Source organism: Diachasma alloeum, unplaced genomic scaffold, assembly GCF_001412515.2.
Source record: "Diachasma alloeum isolate Michigan unplaced genomic scaffold, Dall2.0 Dall_scaffold_01338, whole genome shotgun sequence".
Classification (NCBI taxonomy): Eukaryota; Metazoa; Arthropoda; class Insecta; order Hymenoptera; family Braconidae; genus Diachasma; species Diachasma alloeum.
This window is the reverse complement of record NW_021681442.1, coordinates 19,900-28,442: the sequence shown is the minus strand read 5'-3', so window position 1 is coordinate 28,442 and position 8,543 is coordinate 19,900.

Below are 8,543 nucleotides of genomic sequence, written 5' to 3'. Positions count from 1 at the left end.
TTTTTTTGGCCCTCACTCTGACCATTATTTGTGACCCTTATTAAAAACCTTCTTTTTGAGCCTCGCGCTGACAACTATTTTTGACCCGCATTATGACCCTTTTTTTTACTCTCTGATCTTTATTTTTGACCCTCACTCGATTTTTTTTTGTTTTCATTCAGACCCTTATTTTTGAGGCACCTTATGACACTTATTTTTACCCTCATCCTGCCCCTTCTGTTGACCCTTATTTTTTATATTCATTGTAACTAATACTTTTGACCCTCATTCCAAACCTCATCATGACCCATATTTTTAACCCTTTTTTTTGGCCCTCACTCTGACCATTATTTGTGACCCTTATTAAAAACCTTATTTTTGAGCCTCGCGCTGACAACTATTTTTGACCCTCATTATGACCCTTATTTTTGACTCTCACTCGAATTAGTATTTTTTACCTTGATTGAGACCCTTATTTTTCAGCCACATTATGATATTTTTTTTTACCCTAATCCTGACCCTTACTTTTGACCCTTATTTTTTACTCTCTCTCTCTCTGACCCTTATTTTTGACTCTCACTCGAATTAGTATTTTTTACCTTGATTGAGACCCTTATTTTTCAGCCACATTATGATATTTTTTTTTACCCTAATCCTGACCCTTACTTTTGACCCTTATTATAATAAGGGTCAAAAGTAAGGGCCAGGATGAGGGTAAAAATAAGTGTCATAATGTGGCTCAAAAATAAGGATCTGAATGGAGGTAAAACGAAATAATTCGAGTGACGGTCAAAAATAAGGGTCAGAGAGAGAGAGAGAGTAAAAAATAAGGGTCATAATGAGGGTTAAAAATAGTTGTCAGCGCGAGGCTCAAAAAGAAGGTTTTTAATAAGGGTCACAAATAATGGTCAGAGTGAGGGCCAAAAAAAGGGTAAAAAATGAGGGTTAAAAATATGGGTCATAATGAGGTTTGGAATGAGGGTCAAAAATACTAGTTACAATGAATATAAAAAATAAGGGTCAAAAGTAAGGGTCAGGATGAGGGTAAAAATAAGTGTCATAATGTGGCTCAAAAATAAGGGTCTGAATGAAGGGAAAAAAAAATAATTCGAGTGAGGGTCAAAAATAAGGGTCATAGAGAGAGTAAAAAATAAGGGTCATAATGAGGGTCAAAAATAGTTGTCAGCGCTAGGCTCGAAAATAACGTTTTTAATAAGGGTCACAAATAATGGTCAGAGTGAGGGCCAAAAAAAAGGGTAAAAAATGAGGGTTAAAAATAAGGGTCATAATGAGGTTCGGAATGAGGGTCAAAAATACTAGTTACAATGAATATAAAAAATAAGGGTCATAATAAGGGTCAAAAGTAAGGGCCAGGATGAAAGTAAAAATAAGTGTCATCATGTGGCTCAAAAATAAGGGTCTTAATGAAGGTAAAACAAAATAATTCGAGTGAGGGTCAAAAATACTAGTTACAATGAATATAAAAAATAAGGGTCATAATGAGGGTCAAAAATACTAGTTACAATGAATATAAAAAATAAGGGTCATAATGAGGGTCAAAAATACTAGTTACAATGAATATAAAAAATAAGGGTCATAATGAGGGTCAAAAATACTAGTTACAATGAATATAAAAAATAAGGGTCATAATGAGGGTCAAAAATACTAGTTACAATGAATATAAAAAATAAGGGTCATAATGAGGGTCAAAAATACTAGTTACAATGAATATAAAAAATAAGGGTCATAATGAGGGTCAAAAATAAGGGTCATAATGAGGGTCAAAAATAGTTGTCAGCGCGAGGCTCAAAAAGAAGGTTTTTAATAAGGGTCACAAATAATGGTCAGAGTGAGGGCCAAAAAAGGGTCAAAAATGAGAGTTAAAAATATGGGTCATAATGAGGTTTGGAATGAGGGTCAAAAATACTAGTTACAATGAATATAAAAAATAAGGGTCAAAAGTAAGGGTCAGGATGAGGGTAAAAATAAGTGTCATAATGTGGCTCAAAAATAAGGGTCTCAATAAAGGTAAAAAAAAATAATTCGAGTCAGGGTCAAAAATAAGGGTCAGAGAGAGAGTAAAAAAAGGGTCATAATGAGTTTTTAATAAGGGTCACAAATAATGGTCAGAGTGAGGACCAAAAAAAAGGGTAAAAATGAGAGTTAAAAATATGGGTCATAATGAGGTTCGGAATGAGGGTCAAAAATTCGAGTTACAAAGAATATAAAAAATAAGGGTCAAAAGTAAGGGTCAGGATGAGGGTAAAAATAAGCGTCATAATGTGGCTCAAAAATAAGGGTCTGAATGAAGGTAAAAAAAAATAATTCGAGTGAGGGTCAAAAATAAGGGTGTGAGAGAGAGAGAGAGAGTAAAACATAAGGGTCATAATGAGCGTCCAAAATAGTTGTCAGTGCGAGGCTCAAAAAGAAGGTTTATAATAAGGGTCACAGGTCAGAGTGAGGGTCAAAAATAAGGGTCAGGATGAGTGTCAAAAATGAGGGTCAGAAGTGAGCGTTAAAACTAAGGTTCACAATGAGGTTCATAATAAGGGTCAAAAATAGTAATTATAATAAATGTCAAAAAGAAGGGTCAAAATAAGGGTACAAAATAATTATCACAATAACGGTCATAGATAAGGGTCATAGTGAAAATCCGAAATATCAGTATTTGTATTCTTACAGGGCCCCGAACATCATGTGATTATCATTGTTATCAACAATCATTCAATTGTTATTGACAATCATAATCGGGCGAAGTTCCGGGCCCTGGTTATAACATTTCAAATTGAGCAACATTCTCCCCCCAAACGCTGCCGACTTGACCGACCCAGTCAAGAAGTCGACATTGCCACCATCCCACGGCATTCCCCCATCGAGCCTTCTCACGCTATCAATAACTTTTTTGTATTTATTGCAATTAGCCAACTAAAGGGGTTGAATTGCAACAAATTACTCATCTTTATTTTTTTAATTATTTTTGGAAACCTATTTCAGTCATTTTAGACCTTTTTTACCTCAAATGAACATACATGTAAGCATACATGGAAGCATACATGGAACTCTATGTATGCTGCTTCGCCAGGGCGGGAAGTGGACAAGTCCAATCGTCTATTGTCTTTTTAAATTAGTCTGTCGGCGGCAACCAGTTTAATAATAATATATATAACAATTATTGGAGCTAACGGCCAACCACGGAAAATGTTCAATATATTTTTTTCAATTAATCAATAGCCCTGTTTCGACATTCAAAATTTGACTCTCCAGCAGTATTTATCATAGAAACCTTAGTTCCTGGGGTTGTATTTTTAAATATATATTTTCAATCAAAACCGTATAAAGAAAACTATTTAAAAAAATTTGCTTTTTTCTGTGTAACGAGAAAAAAACATCGATTTTTTAATAATCGATATTTTTTCCAGAAAAATCGTTTCACAGCATCGATATTTTGAAAAATTACCGATTCTTTGATAAACGATGTTTTTAAAGACATCGTCCATCCCCAGTTAACACAGAAAATATAGCATATTACAAAAAAGTAGAAATTACGCGTTTGCAACAGTATACAATCTAGTAATGAATGGGAAGACCTCCTTTCAACGCGGTAATCTGTGATGAAATAAAAATTATAGGGAGGTTAAGACATTTAATATCATTCTTGCTTGGACATCTCAATCCAGTCATTTTTCCTTCTACATCTCTCTGACTCAAGGCCTCATGCACCTCACAATTCATTGAATCTGGGAAAGTTAAGGAGGGGGGCCTATCCTCCATCTCTATAAAAAATATTAATAATTTATTTATATAATTTTATGCAACATCCACTCATAAATTTTCATCAAGTCGTGAAAGTTTTTAAATGAAGATCCGGTATCTCGAGGGATATTCGGAGTCTGCGCCATTGGAGTTCCTCAGTGAAAGGCGTCAAGAATCGATGGAACCAGTCTTGATCGTTAAAAACCAAAGGTGGGGGCCATTAAAGCCCGTAAAAACCCATGGTGAATCCCTTCAATGTTCAAATTGTTTCAAACCAAAAATGAACAAAAACAATTTGACAAAATACCATTCGCTGAAAGAAAAAGTGTCACTGGGAAACTTCTCTTTTTTTTATATATTAAAGGACTCCCCACCCACTTTGTGACGACAATGTAGGCATAGTGACGTTGAAGGTGTTACGTCATAAAAATCTGTTCTAGGAATTTTGCACTGACAGCAAGAAAAAATTATTGGAAGATGAATGCACGTGGAATGTTTGATAATTTGAATCATTTAAGGGAAGCTTCACCCCAGGAAAAAAACTTTTTCGTTTTTCGAGAAAAAAAAAATTTTAAATACTATTTTCCGCGCAATTTTTATTTATATTTGAAGAAAGAAATGTTTTTTCCCCAAATATTATGTATAAACTTCATTTATGATTACTAACTTGATGGTTAATGGCTCCCATGTATCTACACTGATAGAACGGATTAGTTATTGTTAACGAATGGATTTTGGTTGCAGGTTCGGGTCTATTCGGTCTCACCAAATGTTCATTCGTTAATAGTTATAACGAATATTCATTTGGTCATATTCAATTCTACCATTCGTTAATAGTTAACGAATCTCGTTTGGAATAAATGAATCATTTTATCAGTGTGTGTATCAGTGCCTTTTTTTACTCTATTCAGAGAGCTCCCCTCAGGAATACAGAATCTACCAGCATACTTCCTCCCAAAAATTCGAAAAGGTGTATTTTTTCCGTACTGTTTCAATTCATTTTTCATTTTTTGTGGAAATTTACTCATTCTAATTGACACTTATAACTTATCTTCAAAAATGTAATTGATCATATCATAACATTGAAAATAACGACCTTTTTCAGGTTGACCAATGGAATTCAAAATGTATCTTCTCCCGCATTTTTCATAATTAAGGAGCAAAAATTTATGATCGTATTTAAAAAACTATTTCGAAAAAAGATACGTTGGGGATTTTTCAAAAGGTGATTTTTCGATTAAAAAAATTCGAATCTCTAATTTTTAGCGGTCGGATGAATTTGATGTACAAAATCGAATTCCTGAGGAAAAATCACACGGAAAATATTGTCTGAAGTTTTTTTCTCTAAACACGCAAAAGTTTTTTCCCGAGGTGAACCTCCCCTGAATTGAATCTATACGATAACACGAATACGCTCAGATCCCAAGGTTATATGATAAACCCGATTTATCAGCGTTACACATTCACATTTGGGTGAGAGGCAATTTTTATTTATTTAATGGATTATTTTTGTTCAATTATGAATTTCCAATGCATGAGCCTACTATAGCCGTAATTCGTCATCGGATGGTGAAGAAGGAACTTTTCCATTAAATTGTGTCTTAACAAAAAAAGAAATGATTTTACTAGCGCCGCCGCGGTCGCAAGCGGTCGCGACATTGATCCCTTTTATTGTGCTTTTTTCACTTATTTTTATTTTTATTTATTTTTTTCAAAAATTAATCATTCATCAGCATTCTTATTATACTAAATATTAAGAATAATGAAAACAATGCATCTCGATTCATTACCTGTTCAATTTCAATATTTCAATAAGTGATTCCCTACTTATATTAATTTCACTGAATAAGATCTGATAAATTTTTTATTTTAATTGTAATTAAAATCAAAATTGTATTCAGAGTGTGAATTACCATGAAATTTCATATAGCCCAGAATTTTCCACCGTCAGTCTCCTTTACTCCCCTATAAAAGCATTCAATTATTTTCCTCTGAAAATTATCTAACCAAATCTGATGCCTTTTCACTAATTCGGAATATCTCCTCCTTACTCATGATCTTTCTCATAATTCCATTTAAAGAATCCATCAACTATAAACTTTGATAAATCACCTTAAATTTTCTCAAACTTCACATAAGATTCTGAAATCTTATAAATTTTTTTCATGTAACTCAAAGATGTTGTAACATTGTTGAGAAAATTAGACCAATTTCTCGTTTTTCAAAATTATTGTCTTCTTTCTCATTTCAACCAATCAGAGTGTAGCCGTGACGTTGATCACCTCTCATTATGCCTTTTCTTCTTTTTTTTTTATTTGTTTCAAACCGAACTATTCATCGTCGTTCTTATTTTACTGAGTGTTAAGATTAATGAGAACGATGCGTTTCAGTTCATTACCTGTTCACTTTCAATATTTCAATAAGCGATTCACCAATTTTCAATTTCTGTGCTCACTGAATAAAATTTTTATTATAATTATGTACGAAATTCAATTCAGAGTGCAAAACAATAGTCATAAAATTTCTTATAGTCCAAATTTTGCAGTCGTTGCTTCCTCTTTCATTTCCCTTTACACCGCTACTACACTGCGCCAAGCCACCGGGCACAAGCATGCCTTAAAATATTACTAAACAAATTTTTTTTTTAATTTATGGGGGATCAACATTTTTAGGTTGGACTAGGTAAGTTAATTAAAACAAAAACAACTCGATAAATCTCAATTTTATCAAAGAAGTGCAATAGTAGATTGTGCACCAACACTGAGAAAAAAAAATTTTAATATCTGAAACATATTTTCTTGAGAGAAGTAAATTTTCTTCAATTGCTTAATTCTCGTAGGCATCTCAACTCACCCGAGAAAGGCCCCATGCTTTAAAATATTCTTGTACCCAAGTATGATTTTGTCGCAAATGAACTTACATAAATCGCGTAGAAGAATCGTTCATCTTCTAGTCTTTATTGTTTTCATGATTTTTTCGTTATGCACTTCCAATATTGCAATATGTAAAATATTCAGACGTAATGCGGAACAATAGTGATGAATGAAAATTTATTCGAGTGCCGTGAAGTGCACACATTCTGAGAAGCCATTGAATAGTATATTGTGCCCCTAAGGAGTAAATAGTATATTTCTAACCTAGGGAGCGAACATAAAGGATCCTCAGCCGCCACTGCAATTACCAGCCGAGCCGAAGGCGAGGTTGGTAAACACGCGGCTGAGGGTCCTTTATTTTACTTCCCGTGGTTAGAACGCGATTTTCCGTCTCGGCGTAGGCGCAAAGTCAGAGTTCCCTCCCGCGAAGCCAATGTAACTTTGCGCCCGCCGGGACGGAAAGTATTTTCTGACGAATGTGACGTTATAACCTGAGCCGAAGGCGAGGGTTATAATCACATTCGTCAGAAATAGTATATTGTGTCATTAGGACCGTAGACGGAGGTTTGCGATGAGTGTGAAGTTAGCAGCACGAGGCGTCGGTAAGACAGGACGAGGTGCGCCTCGTCCTGTCTTACCGACTGCCGAGTGCTGCTAACTCACACGAATCGCAAACCGACGTCACGGTCCGTATGACACATACTATTTTTTGTCATGAAGGCCCGTTGAAGGTGAGGGGGAGGGGAAGGGGAGGGGGCGCAGAAGCGGGGTCCAGGGGGCGCAGGCCCCGGTGGGGGGGGGGGGTTGGGGGGGGGCGAAGCCCCCCCCACTGTAGAAAAACGAAATGACAAGTGAAGAGAAAATATTGAAGAAAAAGAGATGCAAAATCCTAAATTGAGATTCGAAAGAACGAATGCAAAAGTTGTAATTCACGGAGTCTGTCAAAAACATTCAAAAAACATCTAGATGAGAATGGAAATCTTCCTCCTCCTGAGTCCGTGAATGCCCATAACCAAATAAGCCTATAAATAAAATGTTATCACGTTCATCAATTGTCCATTCATTTCAGAACCGAATTAGTTCAGGAGAAAATATCGAAAGATTTTCTTTCAGCTAGTTAAATTTAAAAAAAAAATGTCTTTCTACAATTTTCCAAAAAATGAGATGTTCAAATTGTTTACAAACTCTGAAATTTTGAGATTCTCATCATATACCTTTGCTGCTAGATAGTTCCTGTCGGGTGCCTCCTCCAAGAATCTCGCAACGTTTTCATCAGTGAAAACCTCTGATTTTTTAGTCTCGTGATCAGATCTCTTGGCATTTGAACTAAAAAAAACGGTGATTTTCTTGAATTGGGAGATGTCAATAGAATTGTACTGGAGAATAGTCTTATTCAGCATTGAATATATTGCCCAGAGTGATTTTGGAGCCATTCCAGGCTTCTTCGTTTGATCCTGGGGAATACCGTTTGGTCTTTTCAGCATGTTAAAGTATCCCAACATCACTGTCTCGTTAATTGTTTTCATTTTTTTCTCCTGGAGAAAATTCTTAAAATTACGATAGGCTCGATCGTAAACGGGTCTGGATTTTTCAGGAATAAATGTAGACGTAGCCTCTTTAGCGTTGTCGAGAACATCCTGAGCGATAAAATCTTCATCTTCGAAGTCCTCCTGGTTTTCTCCATCTTCTGAGATATTTTGATAATTTAGAGAGCTCACATTTGCTGATGCGTTAGATGATGAGGTTTGGACATTGGGTGTTTCATCAAAAAGATCGGGAGACACGATTCCTGCATCGCTCTCATCACTATCAGGAACTAAATTGTCCATTTTGTGATCTCACAAATCAGCAAAAAAATCTCACAAATTAGCTGCACTCGTAACGGTATGACAATATAACCCTCAAGTTACGACTGACTCCCTAGCAACGGAATAACAA